Consider the following 17,456-nt stretch of genomic DNA (forward strand, 5'->3'; position numbering starts at 1 on the left):
TTCTTCTTAGCTGGGGTGGGAGGCAGTGAAGCTTGCTGAGTGAGTGCTGCTGATTCTCCAGATTCTGTTTTGTCAGAATCAGACAAGACCACAACTCTTTTTCGTTTAATTTTCTTCTGCCCCTCAATTTGAGATTCTTCAATCTCCTTCTTAATGGCCACAAACTCACCAACGGTTAGCTTTGGCCTTAAAGCAAGCACGCTATCAGCATCAGTCATTGTTACCGAAGAGCCATCCTCTTCTGCTGTTCCAGGAAAACCAGCATCTTTCAACATTGTACTGATTTGTATAGCAAATCCAGTACTTTTCCTGAGAATCATATCCTTCATAATGCGAAACAGAAAACGTCCCCAATCCACTTTCTTTTCTGATGTGATGGCCACCATCACTTGAACATTTTCTTTTGTTAGTTTGTCAAAGGTTCCAGCCTTAACTAACAAGGCTTTTGCTACTATATCAGCGAGTACCTGGTACTCAATTTTCAGTAGCTTTTTGAAGCAAGAGGGTGAAAGTTCTTCTCCAGTGGCTGAAAAATTTGTCAAGGCGATGGACATGTCTTCCTTTGAAATGTCCGAGAGCTCGGAAAGGCCAGAAATCGGTAGGAAGAAAGTGAAACCCAGAAGTGCAGCATCAATAGAGATCGATGCATCTCCCTGTGTATAGGTAATCTTGCCTTCCACAACTTCTGCTTTGGCATAGAAATCCAGAAGAACAGACTTGTAAATAACAGCAGACGATTCCAAGAATATTCGAAGCCCAGACTTTTTCAATGATTTGAACATCTTGACAAGATTCTCATCCTTAATAGTGAGAACAGAAGCAAAATTCACCTGATAAGCATTCAACGTATATGCTGCGGCCATTTCTAAATTTGAAAGAGAATAGAAGTATGTTAGCAGTAGATGCGAAAAAGCAGTAGAGACAAGGAAATAATCCGAGTTCGTAAAGCGTAGTGAAAAAAAAAATGAACGGTTAAAGCAAAATATACAGCCGTCATTGAACATAGGGACACGTGTCGATGTGTTAGAAGAGAGAGAGGCAAAAGTGTCAGTTACTCTACTCATTTTAAAATATTTTAAAAATTGGCGGGCTGTCCGAGGCGGTTGCTAAATAAACAGAAGCTGATTTGTCATTTTATGATAATATCTACTGGAAGTGGATAAGATGCTGAAACAAATGCAGCACTTCAACAACTTCTGGTAGGTATACTGTTTTATCGAAAGGACAAATCAGTTTCTAATATAAATGCCATAAAGATGTTCCCCCTCAATTAATGCAGTAGTAATGGATATTAAATACTAAACGACTCTTGGCAATCTTTCAATTTAAACCGTTGAATTTGAACAGTCGCAAGGATCCTTATCTCCTTTAAATATCACTATAAATACCTGCAAGGGTTAAACAAGGTTAAGTAAACATAAAAATCAAATGAAAGAAGAGGTAACAACTGATCCGGAAGCAGAAGCAAGAATGTTCAGAAGACAGCTTGCTGCGATTTCTAAGAAGATGTTGGAAAAAAGTCGTTCTGCACATAATGATCCTTGGATCATACTCCTGGAGTTGTAATATTAACAATCAAAAAGATTGTTTGCTTTCATTGAGATTGATATGTAGCATCGATCCCTTCCAGAAGCATGCTAATGCAATAAGAGAGTGCTGGTGGATCGATAATGCTAATATCATCTATAATGCCCTGTAAAGTATCTGATTATACATTAGTGCTGACAAGACCCAAGCTTGCTAGATTCTTTGCAAGACCTAAGCTTGCTAGATTCTTTTCGAAAAAGACTCTCCTTCTTCTGCTGAAGTACTTTGCAAAAATACTACAAGCTGCTGATATTACTGAAGACATAAGCTTGATTAGTCTAGAATTTCAGAAGACGTTTCGATTGTCTTGAGATTTCTGTAACTTTCGCTTTGTTTAATGTACTGGAAAATTTCTAATAAAATTTCAGTTGAAGTACTTGATGTTCCTTTATTCCTTTCTGCAAACAACTCAATGTTAGAAGAATAAAATGAATAAATGATTAAGTTCAGAAGGAAGTAAGTCGTCTTATGATAGCTTCTACTGGAAACTAAAGAAAGCCTTGTTTTGTTAATGAGAAAAAATACCTTCTGCATCTGACACAAAATCACAGAAGATCAGAATAAAGTTCTACCTAAATTAGTGCAATTATTAAATGAAAATACTTGGTAACTGAACCGATGATAGCTTGATATGGGATGTTTCATATATATATCTACTGTAGTCAAGACTTTCTCGAGCTTTGGTGCCTGATTTTGATAAGTACACTTTGTGCACTTAAATTGTCCTTATAATTCATATAGATTGTTAGTTTTCTGGGGCAGAATTACGCGTTTTTGTTGTTTTTTTGATGTGAATGCAGGAATCTAGGTGCGGCTACAACATGTGCGTGAAAACGAGCTAAAATGGCGCCTAGGAGAAGAAGTGCGAGCAATGCCCCGAAGCGAGTGAACTACAGTAGCGCATATGCGCGAGAGAGAGAACAGGCGAGACCAGTGAGCAGCGCGCATATGCGCCGCTCAGGGCGCGCAAGAAGAAGGCACGCACAGAAGGACCCGCGCATATGCGCGAGTTTTTGTCGCGCATATGCGCGCGGCGCGAATTTTCAGAATTAAATAGGTCTCGGCGTGTTTTTTTTAGGGGTTCTGAATATTCTTGGCACAACCGTCATATCATTCGAGAAGAGGAGAAAAAGTGAGAGCGCACAGAGCACGGGACGTGAAGAACAGAGATAAAAGACGTTGGATCCGGACACGGAGACGCACTTTCATCTCTCGCCAACACGTTCTTAATTCGGTTTCTTACTTTTACGTTTTTAATGATTACAAACAGGTTTTGTATTGATTTAAATTCGAGTATGAACTAATTCTATTTTCTAGAGATTGATGTAGTTTTAGTTGATCCTATGTTATTTACGTTTTGAACTTTCATGAATTAATTCATCGTGTTTATTTGTGATTTCTTGTCATTAATGCTTTTGAATTACTGCTATAATTCGACTGATCTAATAATTGAGATCTAACACTCGAGAGAGGTGATCAAAATTAGGACAGGGGAAATCGCATCGTCAGATGTTTATAACGTGCAAAAGACGTATAACCTTGGTGAATCCATAAGAGAACCTTGGTTGCATTTATTACGTGTTACTTGATTTTGAATAGACATATTAAAATCGGTAATGAGTAATACAGTTCTAGTTATCACTTGAAAAAGGGAATAGAAATTATTGTGAGTTATTGGTTAGTAAACACGATGCAATTAAATAACATGTTAGTTAATTTTGATTTAGCGTAGGGGAAACCAGACGAAATCATATCTCTAGATTTATTTACTCAGTGAATTTCTACTGCGTGCTAGAGTTACAGGATTTGTTATTTTATTTGAATTGATCATAAACCAACCATTTGATTTGTCTAAATAAAGTTGAGCTATGTCAATCATGGTAATTAATATACAATTTTAAATAATTACTCTTCGTGGGATCGATATCTGTACTAAACCAGTACTAAAACTTGACACCGTATACTTGCGGTAGTGAAAATACGCAACAAGTTTTTGGCGTCGTTGCCGGGGAGTAAACTATTTAATTGCATATTGATATCATTACTAAGTAGTCTTTACTTTAATTTAGAATTTATTTTATTTTACTTATTTATTATGTTAATTGATAATCTTCTCTGTTTTGCAGTGCATGCGAAGATTTCAAAATCCCGACTTGCTGATTTTTGATCCGGAAAAATCGAAAGAACTGCCAGGAGATTAATGAAAGCAATGAGAGACGAAATTAAAGCAATGACTGAAAACAGAGATAATCAGAATGAGCTCCCTAGAGAGGTGCCAATCCGGGAACATTTCCGCTCAGTCATCAACGCTCACTACTCTGGAATAGCTCGTGGAACTATTGCTGCTAATAATTTCGAGCTAAAGCCCGCACTCATCAACATGGTTCAACAGAACCAATTTGGAGGAGCAGCCACCGCAGATCCCCATCTTCACCTCAGAACTTTTCTGGAGATCACGGATACGGTAAAAATTAACGGTGTTTCTGACGAAATTATTCGATTGCGCCTGTTTCCGTTTTCTCTTAGGGATCACGCAAGGAGTTGGCTCCAATCTCTACCGCTGGGAAGTGTTACTACTTGGGCAGATTTGGTTACGAAGTTTCTGTCAAAGTACTTTCCTCCTGCTAAATCTGCTCAGCTGAAAATAGATATCACCAACTTCAGGCAGAGAGAATTTGAAGTATTATATGAGGCGTGGGAGCGATACAAAGAATTACTCAGGAAGTGTCCGAATCATGGATATGCAGATTGGGTACAAATCGAGTTATTTTACAATGGTTTGGATGGGCCGACTAGAGGGAATGTGGATGCAGCCGCCGGAGGTACTAATTTTTCTAAAACACCTGATGAGGCATATGAATTGCTTGAACAGATGACCATTAACAGTTATCAGTGGCCGAGTGAGAGATCTGGATCAAGGAAACCTGCTGGAGTGTATGCTGTAGACCCGATCACATCACTTACTGCACAGGTTTCGGCATTAACCGCACAGATAGCAGCGATGAACAAGCCAGGACAATCTACGTCTGATGTAGCATTGGTGACTGCTGAGGAAGAGCCAGTTGTGGAGGAAGCTCAGTACATCAACAATCGCGGTTTTGGAGGTTATCGAGGTAATCCTCCCCCTAATACTTATCATCAGGTTTGAGGAATCACGAGAATTTCTCCTATGCAAACAACAAGAACGTGTTGAATCCTCCACCGGGGTTCAATACACAGAAAGGGGAAGGAAAGCCATCTTTTGAAGATCTAGTTGGGACGTTTGTGACTGAGTCTGGGAAAAGAATGGCGAGAACTGAGTCTCGTCTTGATAACATGGAGACACACATTGGCAATATGGGTGCCACGATGAAATCCTTGGAAACACAGATTGGGCAACTAGCCAATGCTTTAAAAGACCAGAATCGAGGACAGTTTCCCAGCAATACCGAGGTGAATCCTAGGGAACAGTGCAAAGCTGTCACACTGAGGAGTGGCAAGGAAGTCGGAATCCCAAAGCCTGCTGAAGAAAGTGTAGAGATTACAGTTGAGGAAGATGAGGGAAAGAGTGCAAGTGTTGGAGAAGAGAAAGTAGAGGAACATGAGAAAGTACTTAAACAGCAGCCCTTACCAAAGGTGAATCTTCCATATCCACAGAGGTTCAAGAAGAAAGGACTAGATGATCAGTTTGCGAAGTTCCTGGAAATTTTCAAGAAAATACACATTAACATCCCATTTGCCGATGCATTGGAGCAAATGCCCAACTATGCTAAGTTCATTAAGGATGTGATGTCCAAGAAGAGGAAAATTCAAGAATTTGAGACCGTAAAGCTGACCGAAGAGTGCAGTGCCATACTCCAGAGGAAACTACCACAGAAACTCAAAGATCCAGGGGGTTTTACTATTCCTTGTGTTATTGGTGGCTCTAGAGTAAATAGAGCTTTATGTGATTTGGGTGCTAGTATAAATTTAATGCCTTTTTTCTATTTACAGGACTTTGGAGCTTGGCGAGGTGAAACCTAGCACTATTACTTTGCAGCTGGCGGACAGATCACTCACCTATCCACGAGGGATAGTAGAGGATGTGCTGGTAAAGGTAGACAAATTCATATTTTCTGCTGATTTTGTCATCTTAGATATGGAAGAAGACCAGGAGACTCCGCTTATCTTTGGAAGGCCATTCTTGGCCACCGGGAAAGCCTTGATTGATGTGCACAAGGGCGAGCTCACATTGAGAGTAGGTGGAGAAGAAGTCGTGTTCAACATCTACAACACCATCAAAGGACCAAATGAGGTAAGTACTTGTAATAGCATTGATATAATTGATTCATGTGTATCTCATGTTAGTGCAGGTAGGATGACAAAAGACTCTTTAGAGAGGTGCTTGTTGGAGTCAGCTTCCACAGTGGATGAAGAGGACTGGGATGTGCGAGAGGATTTACTTGCTCTTAATACGCTACCTAAAGAAAAGATTAATGCCCAACATGAAGAGTTACTTGAGGATGCAAGTAAAGAGGTACCAAAAGCATCCCCTGCATTGAAGGAATTACCGAGTCATTTGTGCTATGCATTCTTAGACGAGAGTTCATCACATCCGGTAATTATATCTTCTGCTCTTACTATTGATGAAAGGGATAGGTTGTTGAGGGTGTTGCGAGAATTTAAGTATGCTTTGGGATAGAAAATTGCTGATATAAAGGGGATTAGCCCTACTGTTTGTATGCATAAAATATTGATGCAGGAGTCCTATTCCCCCTATGTTGATCATCAGAGGAGGCTTAATCCAACCATGAAAGAAGTTGTGAGGGCTGAGGTATTAAAATTGTTAAATGCTGGTGTTATTTATGCTATATCTGACAGTTCTTGGATTTCACCAGTACAAGTAGTGCCTAAAAAGGGAGGTATAACTGTAGTAAGAAATGAGAATAACGAATTGATTTCAACTCGTCCAGTGACTGGTTGGCGAGTGTGTATAGACTACAGGAAATTGAATGATGCGACTAGGAAAGATCACTTCCCCCTTCCCTTTATTGACCAGATGCTTGATAGAGTAGGTGGTTATCATTATTATTGCTTTCTAGATGGTTATTCAGGTTATAATCAGATTTTCATAGCACCGGAGGATCAGGAGAAGACTACCTTCACTTGCCCCTACGGTACATTTGCTTTCAGGAGAATGCCATTTGGTCTCTGCAATGCATCTGCTACTTTTCAGAGGTGTATGATGGCCATATTTTCTGACATGGTCGAGGAAATAATGGAAGTTTTTATGGATGATATCTCTGTGTTTGGTTCATCTTTTGATCATTGTTTGCAGAATCTAACGCTCGTTTTGCAGAGATGTCAGGCAAAGAATCTAGTGCTGAATTGGGAAAAATGTCATTTCATGGTCCCAGAAGGTATTGTGCTTGGGCACAAAATTTCGGCTAGAGGGATAGAAGTGGACAGGGCCAAAGTGGTGGCAATCGAAAATCTCCCACCGCCGAGGAATGTAAAAGGGATCAGAAGTTTCTTGGGACATGCCGGGTTCTATCGTCGTTATATTAAAGATTTCTCTAAAATTACTAGACCTTTATGTAATTTATTAGAGAAAGATTCTACATTTATTTTTGACGATGATTGTTTGCAGGCGTTTAACAGGATCAAGGCAGCACTGATTTCCGCACCCATCATGATAGTGCCTGATTGGAAGGAGCCCTTTGAGCTCATGTGCGATGCTAGCGACTATGCTGTGGGAGCAGCATTGGGACAAAGACGAGACAAGGTGTTCAAAGCTATCTACTATGCAAGTCGTACACTCAATGCAGCCCAACAGAATTACACAACTACTGAGAAAGAAATGCTAGCAGTGGTGTTTGCATTCGACAAGTTCAGAACATATCTAATTGGCACCAAGGTAACTGTTTTCACTGACCATGCAGCTCTTCGCTACTTGTTTGCCAAAAAGGATGCCAAGCCCATGTAGATACGATGAATACTCATATTACAAGAATTTGACTTTGAAGTCAAAGACAAGAAAGGTTGTGAGAACCAGGTGGCTGATCACATGTCACGACTAGAGCTGGAAGAAAGAACTGAAGGTGGAGTTATCAATGAGCCGTTCCCAGACGAACAACTCTTCAAGGTAAATGTTACACATCCTTGGTTTGCAGATATAGCTAATTTTCTGGCTGCAGGGGAATTACCTTCAGATTTAACTTATCACCAAAAGAAGAAATTTCTTCATGATGCCAAGTTTTATCTGTGGGACGACCCCTTCTTGTTCAAGAGATGCGCTGATCAGATAATTAGACGATGTGTAGCAGAGGAAGAAGCGGGTACGATTCTAGAGCAGTGTCATTCCTCACCCTACGGTGGACACTTTGGAGCATCTAGAATAGCAGCTAAGGTATTGTAGTCAGGTTTTTATTGGCCTAATCTGTTTAAGGACAGTTATACGTTAGTTAAGTCATGTGATAAATGCCAAAGAGTTGGCAATATTTATAGACGACATGAATTAACACTAACAAATATTTTGGAGGTGGAACTCTTTGATGTCTGGGGTATTGACTTTATGGGTCCATTCCCATCCTCTTTTGGTCAATCTTACATTTTACTTGCTGTTGATTATGTGTCCAAATGGGTGGAAGCCATTGCCACCAGTACTAATGATGCTCGAGTTGTTGTTAAGTTTGTCCACCGGAACATCTTCACAAGATTTGGAACGCCTAGAGCCATTATCAGTGATGAAGGTACGCATTTCTGTAACAAAATTTTTAACTCACTGTTGGCTAAGTATGATGTGAAGCACAGGGTGACACTGGCATACCATCCGCAAGCTAATGGGCAAGCAGAGATATCCAACCGGGAGATTAAGCAAATATTAGAAAAAACAGTGAAGACAAACTGGAAGGATTGGGCGATCAAGCTAGATGATGCATTATGGGCATACAGGACTGCATACAAGGCACCTATCGGGATGTCGCCTTATAGGTTGGTCTTTGAGAAAGCTTGCCATCTACCTTTGGAACTGGAGCACAAAGCATTTTGGGCTGTCAAAAAGCTAAATTTTGCTATGGGAGCATCTGGCGAGCAATGACTGCTGCAGCTGAATGAGATGGAGGAATTCAGGAATGATGCATACGAAAATGCAAATATATACAAAGAAAAGACCAAGAGATGGCACGACAAGCAGATTCTTCGACGAGATTTCGAACCAGGGCAACAGGTGTTATTATTCAATTCTCGACTGAGGTTGTTTCCTGGTAAGTTAAAATCACGATGGGCTGGACCGTTCACAGTAGAAACAGTGTATCCACATGGTGCAATTGAGTTAAAGTGCACCAATGGGCAGACATTTAAAGTCAATGGTCAAAGGATCAAGCATTACTTTGGAAATGAAGTGCGACACATGGACAACATCCCACTTTAGAACAAAAGTAGACAGGAGAAAGTCAGGCTGATGACGTTAAACCAAGCGCTGTGTGGGAGGCAACCCATATTTATTTATTTTTGCATTCGTTTTGCCTTTATTATTTTATTTCAATTATTTAGTTTATTAATTTTAATAATCTCTATTCAAGTATTAATTTGAATCATTTCATTTTTTTGCAGGTTATTTATTCATGAATTAAAAAAAAAAATTGAGAAGGTTATGGACAGTGTGCCCCGCGCACATGCGCGACGAATTTCCGCGCACATGCGCGATATTGGCAGAGGGCTCGGCGCATATGCGCCAATCCTGGCGCGCACATGCGCGAAACTTACAGAGAGATCGGCGCATATGCGCCAATCCTGGAGCGCACATGCGCGAAACTTACAGAGAGGTCGGCGCATATGCGCCAATCCTGGCGCGCATATGCGCCACATTCCAGCATGCCGGCCAGTAGCTGACGCGCATATGCGCCACTTCAAGGCGCGCATATGCGCGGGACTCAGTTAAAGAAAAAAAAAAAGGGGATCGCGACTTCAGAATTCAAAAACCCACTCTCCCTCACACATCACAGCACCTCCCTCCTTCAACACTCCGATTTCTAGTAACTCTCTCGTGAAGTTAAAGGCTTTATTTCGAAATTTTCTCAAATCTTGAGAATTGGTGTTCGATTTTTAGAGGAACTTCTGTTATTGTGACGTGGGTACTTCGTTTTGTTCTAAATCAGTTTGTGATTGGGGCATATATCGTATTGCTAACCGGATTAAGTGGTTTGGTGAAATTATAATCGTTACGTACATTGGGGTGTGATTACCAGATTTTTTTTGGCTCTTCATTGTTAAATTTAGTCGGTGTTGATTGTGATATTGGATTATTGAGTTGATATGGCGCCGAAAAAAAGGTCAAAAAAGGGTGCCTCTTCCTCTTCAAGCTTCGATTCTCACCAATTCTGGAATGAGGAGGCCCAACAGGTGTATGAGAGCTCGATGACTCGGTCTATCATCCCAGAGAGGGGATTTAATTTATCAACAATACGTGGTATTATTAAGCGTGAACTGGAAAGAAGACAATGGGTTGAATTTGCTCAACCTCCTCTAGATGCTGTGATTTCTGTTGTGCGAGAGTTCTATGCCAATCTGCGGATAACGGCATGACGAGTCAAAAGTACTGGTGCGAGGTAAATTGGTATCGTTTGATTCTCAGACGATAAATATGATCTATCAGATGCCAAGCATCGAAGAAGACGAGTACAGTGAATTCTTAGAAGATGGGGTTGATTATTCAGAGGTCATTCGGACCGTGTGTCAGGCAGGCGCCGTATGGAAAATGAGCTCGAGTGGTCCAATCTCGCTGAAGAAATCCGAGATGAACCCTAATGCAAGTGCGTGGACATCGTTCGTGTTGGCTCGGGTTCTCCCATCCTCGCATTACCACGATGTAACCAAAGACAAAGTTGCGCTTGTCTTTGCTATTTTGATGGGCAAATCTGTTAACTTGGGAAGAATAATATATGGATCGATCATGAGAGCCGGCACAGGATTAGCCACGGTCGCCCTTCCATGCCCTCACATTGTTACCGAACTATGCAGACAGGCCGGCGTCTCCTGGTCGCCTGATGAGCCAGTGCTTAAGCCGAAGGCTCCCATCATTGCTTCCTATAGGCCCCTCGATGATCCAGATGACGAGGACCTGCCACAGGCACAGCTTCCACCACCACCACCACCTGAGGGAGCCCGACAGCGCAGGGGAGACCGACTTCACAGATTTGAGACAGAGATGGGCGAGCAGAGGAGGTTACTAGTTGAGCAGCGCTAGGTGCTGGATTCGCTTCAGCACCGCACGGACCATTTCATGGGATACATGATGGACTTCACGTCCGTTCTTGCTATGCGGTTCCCGCCTATAGGTCCAGAGGATCCTATGTTTCCCCAGCCACCTGCCTGGCCACCACAGTATCCAGGACCTCTTCCACAGGCCCCAACCCAGCACATGGATGAAGATCTCGATGATGATGACGGCGAGCACTGACGCTTGTCGTGGGAGGTACGATTGTCCCGTTCTTTCTTGTTTATACATTGAGGACAATGCATGTTTTAAGTTTGGGGGGGTGATTTGATTTTTTTGAGTTGATTCGATCTGATGCTTTGATGTTTATTTAATTTTAAAAAAAATATATTTAATTTAGTCTTTATGTTTTTCGCAGTCGTTAATTTTTTTTTTTTAGAATTGTGGAATTAAGGTGATAATCAAACAATGAGGAGAGTTGACCAGAAATTCATGTTGTTCCTTGATTACGAATCCGAATGCATGCTATCTTTACTTAACCGTTTACACATTAATTCACGATTGCTATGATTGTTGATACACCCGATGTCAAGAGAGTGTTCATGTGGTTTGTGATTTGAATTGTATGAATGGACTCCAAAACCTGCATGTTGATTACTTGTTGTTGAGTTACATGTTCACTAACACAAAAATGATTCAGACAGTCTTGATTTATGTTGGGCCTGTTTTTCCTTGAAAAAATTGTCATTTGTTAGCCCTTTGAGCCTAAATGAGAATGAGATGTGTGATTTGTTCTGTTTGAATACCCGAAAACATGATCTGTCTGTGTTTGTTGATTGGTAAATTGAAAGTAGTCTAGAACTTGGTTTGGCACTCTTCGAGGCGAGATACGGGTATTGTGTGACTTAGAGATGATTTAGGCGATTCTTGGAACGTTTGAGCCTTTCAAGCCTACCCATAACATCATTTACACCCTAGTGTCCCATGTTTGAACTTAATGAAAATCGAATGGAGTGTGCCAAGGCACACAAAAGCCCCCATTCGTATCAATTCTAAACTCCTACGTCAACTACCAACTTTTGAGCATATACACTAGTACCTACCGAAAACTGAGAGAAAACGAACCTGTGTATCACTACAAAAGTTCTTCTCCCTTGTGTGCATATAAGAATATCATCGAAAAGAAAAAGATGAAAAGATGAAAAGAAAGAAAGAAATGTCTATTAAAAAAAAAAAAGACGAGATGTTGAAAAAAAAGGGGGGAAAGAAAAAGTTGAATAAAGAGTAAAAGAGTATGACATGTGATGTGAAAAAGAGGACAAAATGGTGAATATGTTGTGGCAAGACAAGTGGAAGTGAAACAAAAAGGAAGGAGACACATGTTGAAAAATAAACTGGTTTGTTTTCTCTCACTTTTGATTCCCTATCTTCATTTGTAGCCATTAGCCGTAGCCTAACGTTATAAGCTTAAAAGACCTATTAACCGAGTCACACGTACCCAATATACTAGTGGAGAAGAGTTGTCAAAGTTAAGCCTATGGACACTTGAAAAATGCCGTCGATAAATACAGAATTTGATTGTGTACATGTGCGCATCTCATGATATTGGATTTTATTTGGTTAATTGTTGTCTTCATACTACCACTTTGTTTAGCCAAATGTTACCCTATAAGTTCTGTTGATTTGTGAAGGTAAATGTGGGTCTCAATGATTTTGCTAATTACATGTGTGTCGAGGAGTCCAAAATTTTATGAGATGAAAAGTTATGAACTTATCTTGGAATTTGGAGTGGGTAAACGAGAATAGCAGAACACACACGCACGTGAACTGTGAGTAATGTGGCATGTGATAGATTCAATATCATGGAAACTGTAATATCTGAGGCTAGTGGTTACCCTTTATTCCAAAATTCTTGTTCGTTTAGTTACTTTCTTTAGGATGTGTTTAGTCGAGTCTAGCTAATGTTTTATTTATTTTATTTTGCTCGGGACTAGCAAAAGTTTAAGTTGGGGGGATTTGATAAGTGCACTTTGTGCACTTAAATTGTCCTTATAATTCATACGGATTGTTAGTTTTCTGGGGCAGAATTACGCGCTTTTGTTGTTTTTTTGGTGTGAATGCAGGAATCTAGGTGCGGCTACAACATGTGCGTGAAAACGAGCTAAAATGGCGCCTAGGAGAAGAAGTGCGAGCAATGCCCCGAAGCGAGTGAACTACAGTAGCGCATATGCGCGAGAGAGAGAACAGGCGAGACCAGTGAGCAGCGCGCATATGCGCCGCTCAGGGCGCGCAAGAAGAAGGCACGCACAGAAGGACCCGCGCATATGCGCGAGTTTTTGTCGCGCATATGCGCGCGGCGCGAATTTTCAGAATTAAATAGGTCTCGGCGTGTTTTTTTTAGGGGTTCTGAATATTCTTGGCACAACCGTCATATCATTCGAGAAGAGGAGAAAAAGTGAGAGCGCACAGAGCACGGGACGCGAAGAACAGAGATAAAAGACGTTGGATCCGGACACGGAGACGCACTTTCATCTCTCGCCAACACGTTCTTAATTCGGTTTCTTACTTTTACGTTTTTAATGATTACAAACAGGTTTTGTATTGATTTAAATTCGAGTATGAACTAATTCTATTTTCTAGAGATTGATGTAGTCTTGGTTGATCCTATGTTATTTACGTTTTGAACTTTCATGAATTAATTCATCGTGTTTATTTGTGATTTCTTGTCATTAATGCTTTTGAATTACTGCTATAATTCGACTGATCTAATAATTGAGATCTAACACTCGAGAGAGGTGATCAAAATTAGGACAGGGGAAATCGCATCGTCAGATGTTTATAACGTGCAAAAGACGTATAACCTTGGTGAATCCATAAGAGAACCTTGGTTGCATTTATTACGTGTTACTTGATTTTGAATAGACATATTAAAATCGGTAATGAGTAATACAGTTCTAGTTATCACTTGAAAAAGGGAATAGAAATTATTGTGAGTTATTGGTTAGTAAACATGATGCAATTAAATAACATGTTAGTTAATTTTGATTTAGGGTAGGGGAAACCAGACGAAATCATATCTCTAGATTTATTTACTCAGTGAATTTCTACTGCGTGCTAGAGTTACAGGATTTGTTATTTTATTTGAATTGATCATAAACCAACCATTTGATTTGTCTAAATAAAGTTGAGCTATGTCAATCATGGTAATTAATATACAATTTTAAATAATTACTCTTCGTGGGATCGATATCTGTACTAAACCAGTACTAAAACTTGACACCGTATACTTGCGGTAATGAAAATACGCAACAGATTTTCATCTATAAATATGAACATGGGGTAAACCAGATAATCATTCTTTAAGAGAAATGGCAAGAGATAATAGTCCTAATTTGGCTGATGAGTTCATGAGGGAGGTGACCGCTGCAAGAAAGAAAGCACTAGAAGACAAAGTGCTGAAGAAGACACTTGCTACCTGGACTAAAATCCAGGAGCTTAAGTCCACCTTCGAGAGTGGGCGAGCATCTTCCACCAAGGAGTTGTTAATGATGAAAAAATATTATCGACGTCTCCATAGTGATGATAGTGCAGACGTCGTCTCTGATGATGGCGTCTACCTTCTCATTCTCTTAAAGAAGCAAAAGACTCTGAAAAAGATTGCTTTTTCAGAGGAGTTTCTACGTACCTCTACTGGAGAGCTGACCACTTGGTTGGCATTCTGGAGAGTTTACGTTAAAACAGAAGTGAGAAATGTACGCCTCCGCTTCTATTATTTTTAATGAAATTTTATGTCTACTGATTATCTCTATCGTTCAGCTTTTACCTTCTGCAAAATTAAAAACTGAATAATCACAGAGGAAAAGTTAAGCCATAATATCAGATGATAATAAATAATCAAGTTAAATCTATTAATCCAAGTGTATTTTGAAAATAAGAAAACTTATTCTCAGGCAGAGGTTTTGTAAAAATGTATGCTGCTTGCTGATCAGTAGGAATGTATTCAAGACGAATGTTCTTCTTTTGCACATGATCTCTGATAAAATGATGTCTGATATCAATGTGCTTAGTTCTGGAATGGAGTACTGGATTATGTGATATAGCAATTGCACTGGTATTGTCACAAAATATTGGTGATTCAGAGGCTTGAACTCCATAGTCTTTGAGTTGTTGCTGTATCCAAAGTATTTGAGAACAACAGCTTCCAGCAGCAAGATATTCAGCTTCTGCAGTAGACATGGCTATGGAAGTCTGCTTTTTGCTAAACCAGGAGATCAACCTATCACCAAGAAATTGACAAAAACCACTTGTGCTTTTTCTATCCAGTTTACATCCTGCATAATCAGCATCTGAGTATCCAATAAGATTAAACGACGAGTCCTTGGGATACCAGAGGCCTACATTTTGAGTATCCTTAAGATATTTTAAAATTCTTTTACCAGCAATGTAATGTGATTGTTTAGGGTTTGATTGAAATCTAGCACAAATGCAAACAGCAAACATGATATCTGGTCTGCTGGCAGTAAGGTATAACGATGAACCAATCAAACCACGATACTGAGTTACCTCTACTGAAATCCCCCCTTCATCTTTATCAAGTTTAGTAGATGAGCTCATAGGAGTGGTAGCAGCAGAACATGTTTCCATCCCAAACTTTTTCAGTAGTTCCTTTGTATACTTAGTTTGGTTTATGAAGATTCCAGTATCAAGTTGCTTGATTTGAAGTCCTAAGAAAAATGTTAATTCTCCCATCATGCTCATCTCGAACTGGTCCTGCATTAACTTAGCAAACTTTGCACATAATTTGGGGTTAGTTGACCCAAATATGATATCATCAACATAAATCTGAACTAACAATATGTGTTTGTTTTTGGCTAAGGTAAACAAAGTCTTATCTACAGTACCAATGGTGAAACCATGATTAATGAGAAATTGTGAAAGTGTGTCGTACCAAGCCCTAGATGCTTGTTTCAGACCATACAATGCTTTATATAATTTATAAACATGATTTGGTAACAAATGATTAGAAAAACCTGGAGGCTGTTCAACATAGACTTCCTCTTGTAGTAGACCATTAAGAAACGCACTCTTTACATCCATTTGATATACTTTGAAGTTTTTGAAAGCAGCAAAGACTAAGAATATTCTGATAGCTTCGAGCCTAGCTACTGGTGCAAAGGTTTCATCATAGTCTATTCTTTTTTCTTGTCTGAATCCTTGTGCAACCAGTCTTGCTTTGTTTCTTACAACTGTTCCTTCCTCATTTAGTTTGTTTCTGAATACCCACCGAGTTCCAATGACAGCTTGGTGAGAAGGTCTAGGTACTAGAAACCAAACTTTATTCCTCTCAAATTGATTCAGCTCTTCTTGCATTTCTAGTCCTTAGTGGAGCTGCTGGATTTCCAATTACCAAAGATGGAGGATGAGATTTTCTCCAAATAAAAGGATTTAGATTGTCTTCATATAAGGCAGTAGATTGTTTTGGAGTATCGACTGCTGGTTCTGGAATGTCAGCTGCTGGTTCTAGAGTATCAACTGCTGGTTCTGGAGTATCAGCTGCTGGTTCTGGAATGTGAATGTCTGGTTCTGGATTTTGAATATCCTTGACACTTGCTTCTGCATCATCTTCACTGTCTAATTCCAGATAAACCCTGTCTAATCTTTTACTTAAATTAGATATGTTAGTAATTTCGGGAACACTGCTGTCTTCATCAAAGACAACATGAATAGATTCTTCAACATTAAGAGTTTTATTATTGAAAATTCTAAAAGCCTTACTAACTGCTGAATATCCAAGAAATAAACCAGTGTCAGATTTTGAATCAAAAGCAGCTAAATGATTTTTTCCATTATTGTGCACAAAACATCTACAACCGAAAACATGAAAGTAAGATACGTTCGGTTTACTTCCTTTCCATATTTCATACGGAGTCTGATTGTTTCTCTTGTTGATCATCGTTCTGTTTTGTGTGTAGCAAGCTGTATTAATAGCTTCTGCCCAGAAGCGCTGAGAGATGTCTGCATCTGCTAGCATTGTTCTAGCAGCTTCTTTAAGTGTTCTATTTCTCCTCTCAGCTACTCCATTTTGTTGAGGCGTCCTGGCAGCTGAATATTCATGATGAATGCCCTGTTCATCTAGATATATCTCAAGAATCTTGTTAGTAAATTCAGTACCTCGATCACTTTTGATTCTAATGACAGAAACTGATTTTTCATTTTGAATCTTTTTCAGAAGTTTGATCAGGAGGTTACTGGTTTGATCTTTTCCAGCAAGAAAAATTACCCAAGTAAATCTAGAGAAATCATCAACAACAACAAGGGTGTATCTCATTCCCCCTAAGCTTATGATAGGGATTGGACCAAATAAGTCCATATGTAATAATTCTAAACATCTTGAAGATGATTTGCTGCCTTTATTTTTGAAGCTAGATCTTACTTGCTTACCAAGTTGACATGCAGAACATACATGATTCTTAATAAATTTTATGTCTGGCAATCCATCGACTAAGTTCTGCTTTTTGAGATTGTTGATAGACTTAAAATTTAGATGATTCAATCTTTTGTGCCACAACCAGTGTTTATTACTTAGAGATGCAACTAAACATGTAGGAGCAATGATATGATCTATGTTCCATGAGATTTTATAGGTGTTGCCTTTTCTTACTCTGGTTATAACAGTAGAATCATCAGCATTTTT

This window comes from Primulina tabacum, chromosome 15, assembly GCF_025594145.1.
Source record: "Primulina tabacum isolate GXHZ01 chromosome 15, ASM2559414v2, whole genome shotgun sequence".
Lineage (NCBI taxonomy): Eukaryota > Viridiplantae > Streptophyta > Magnoliopsida > Lamiales > Gesneriaceae > Primulina > Primulina tabacum.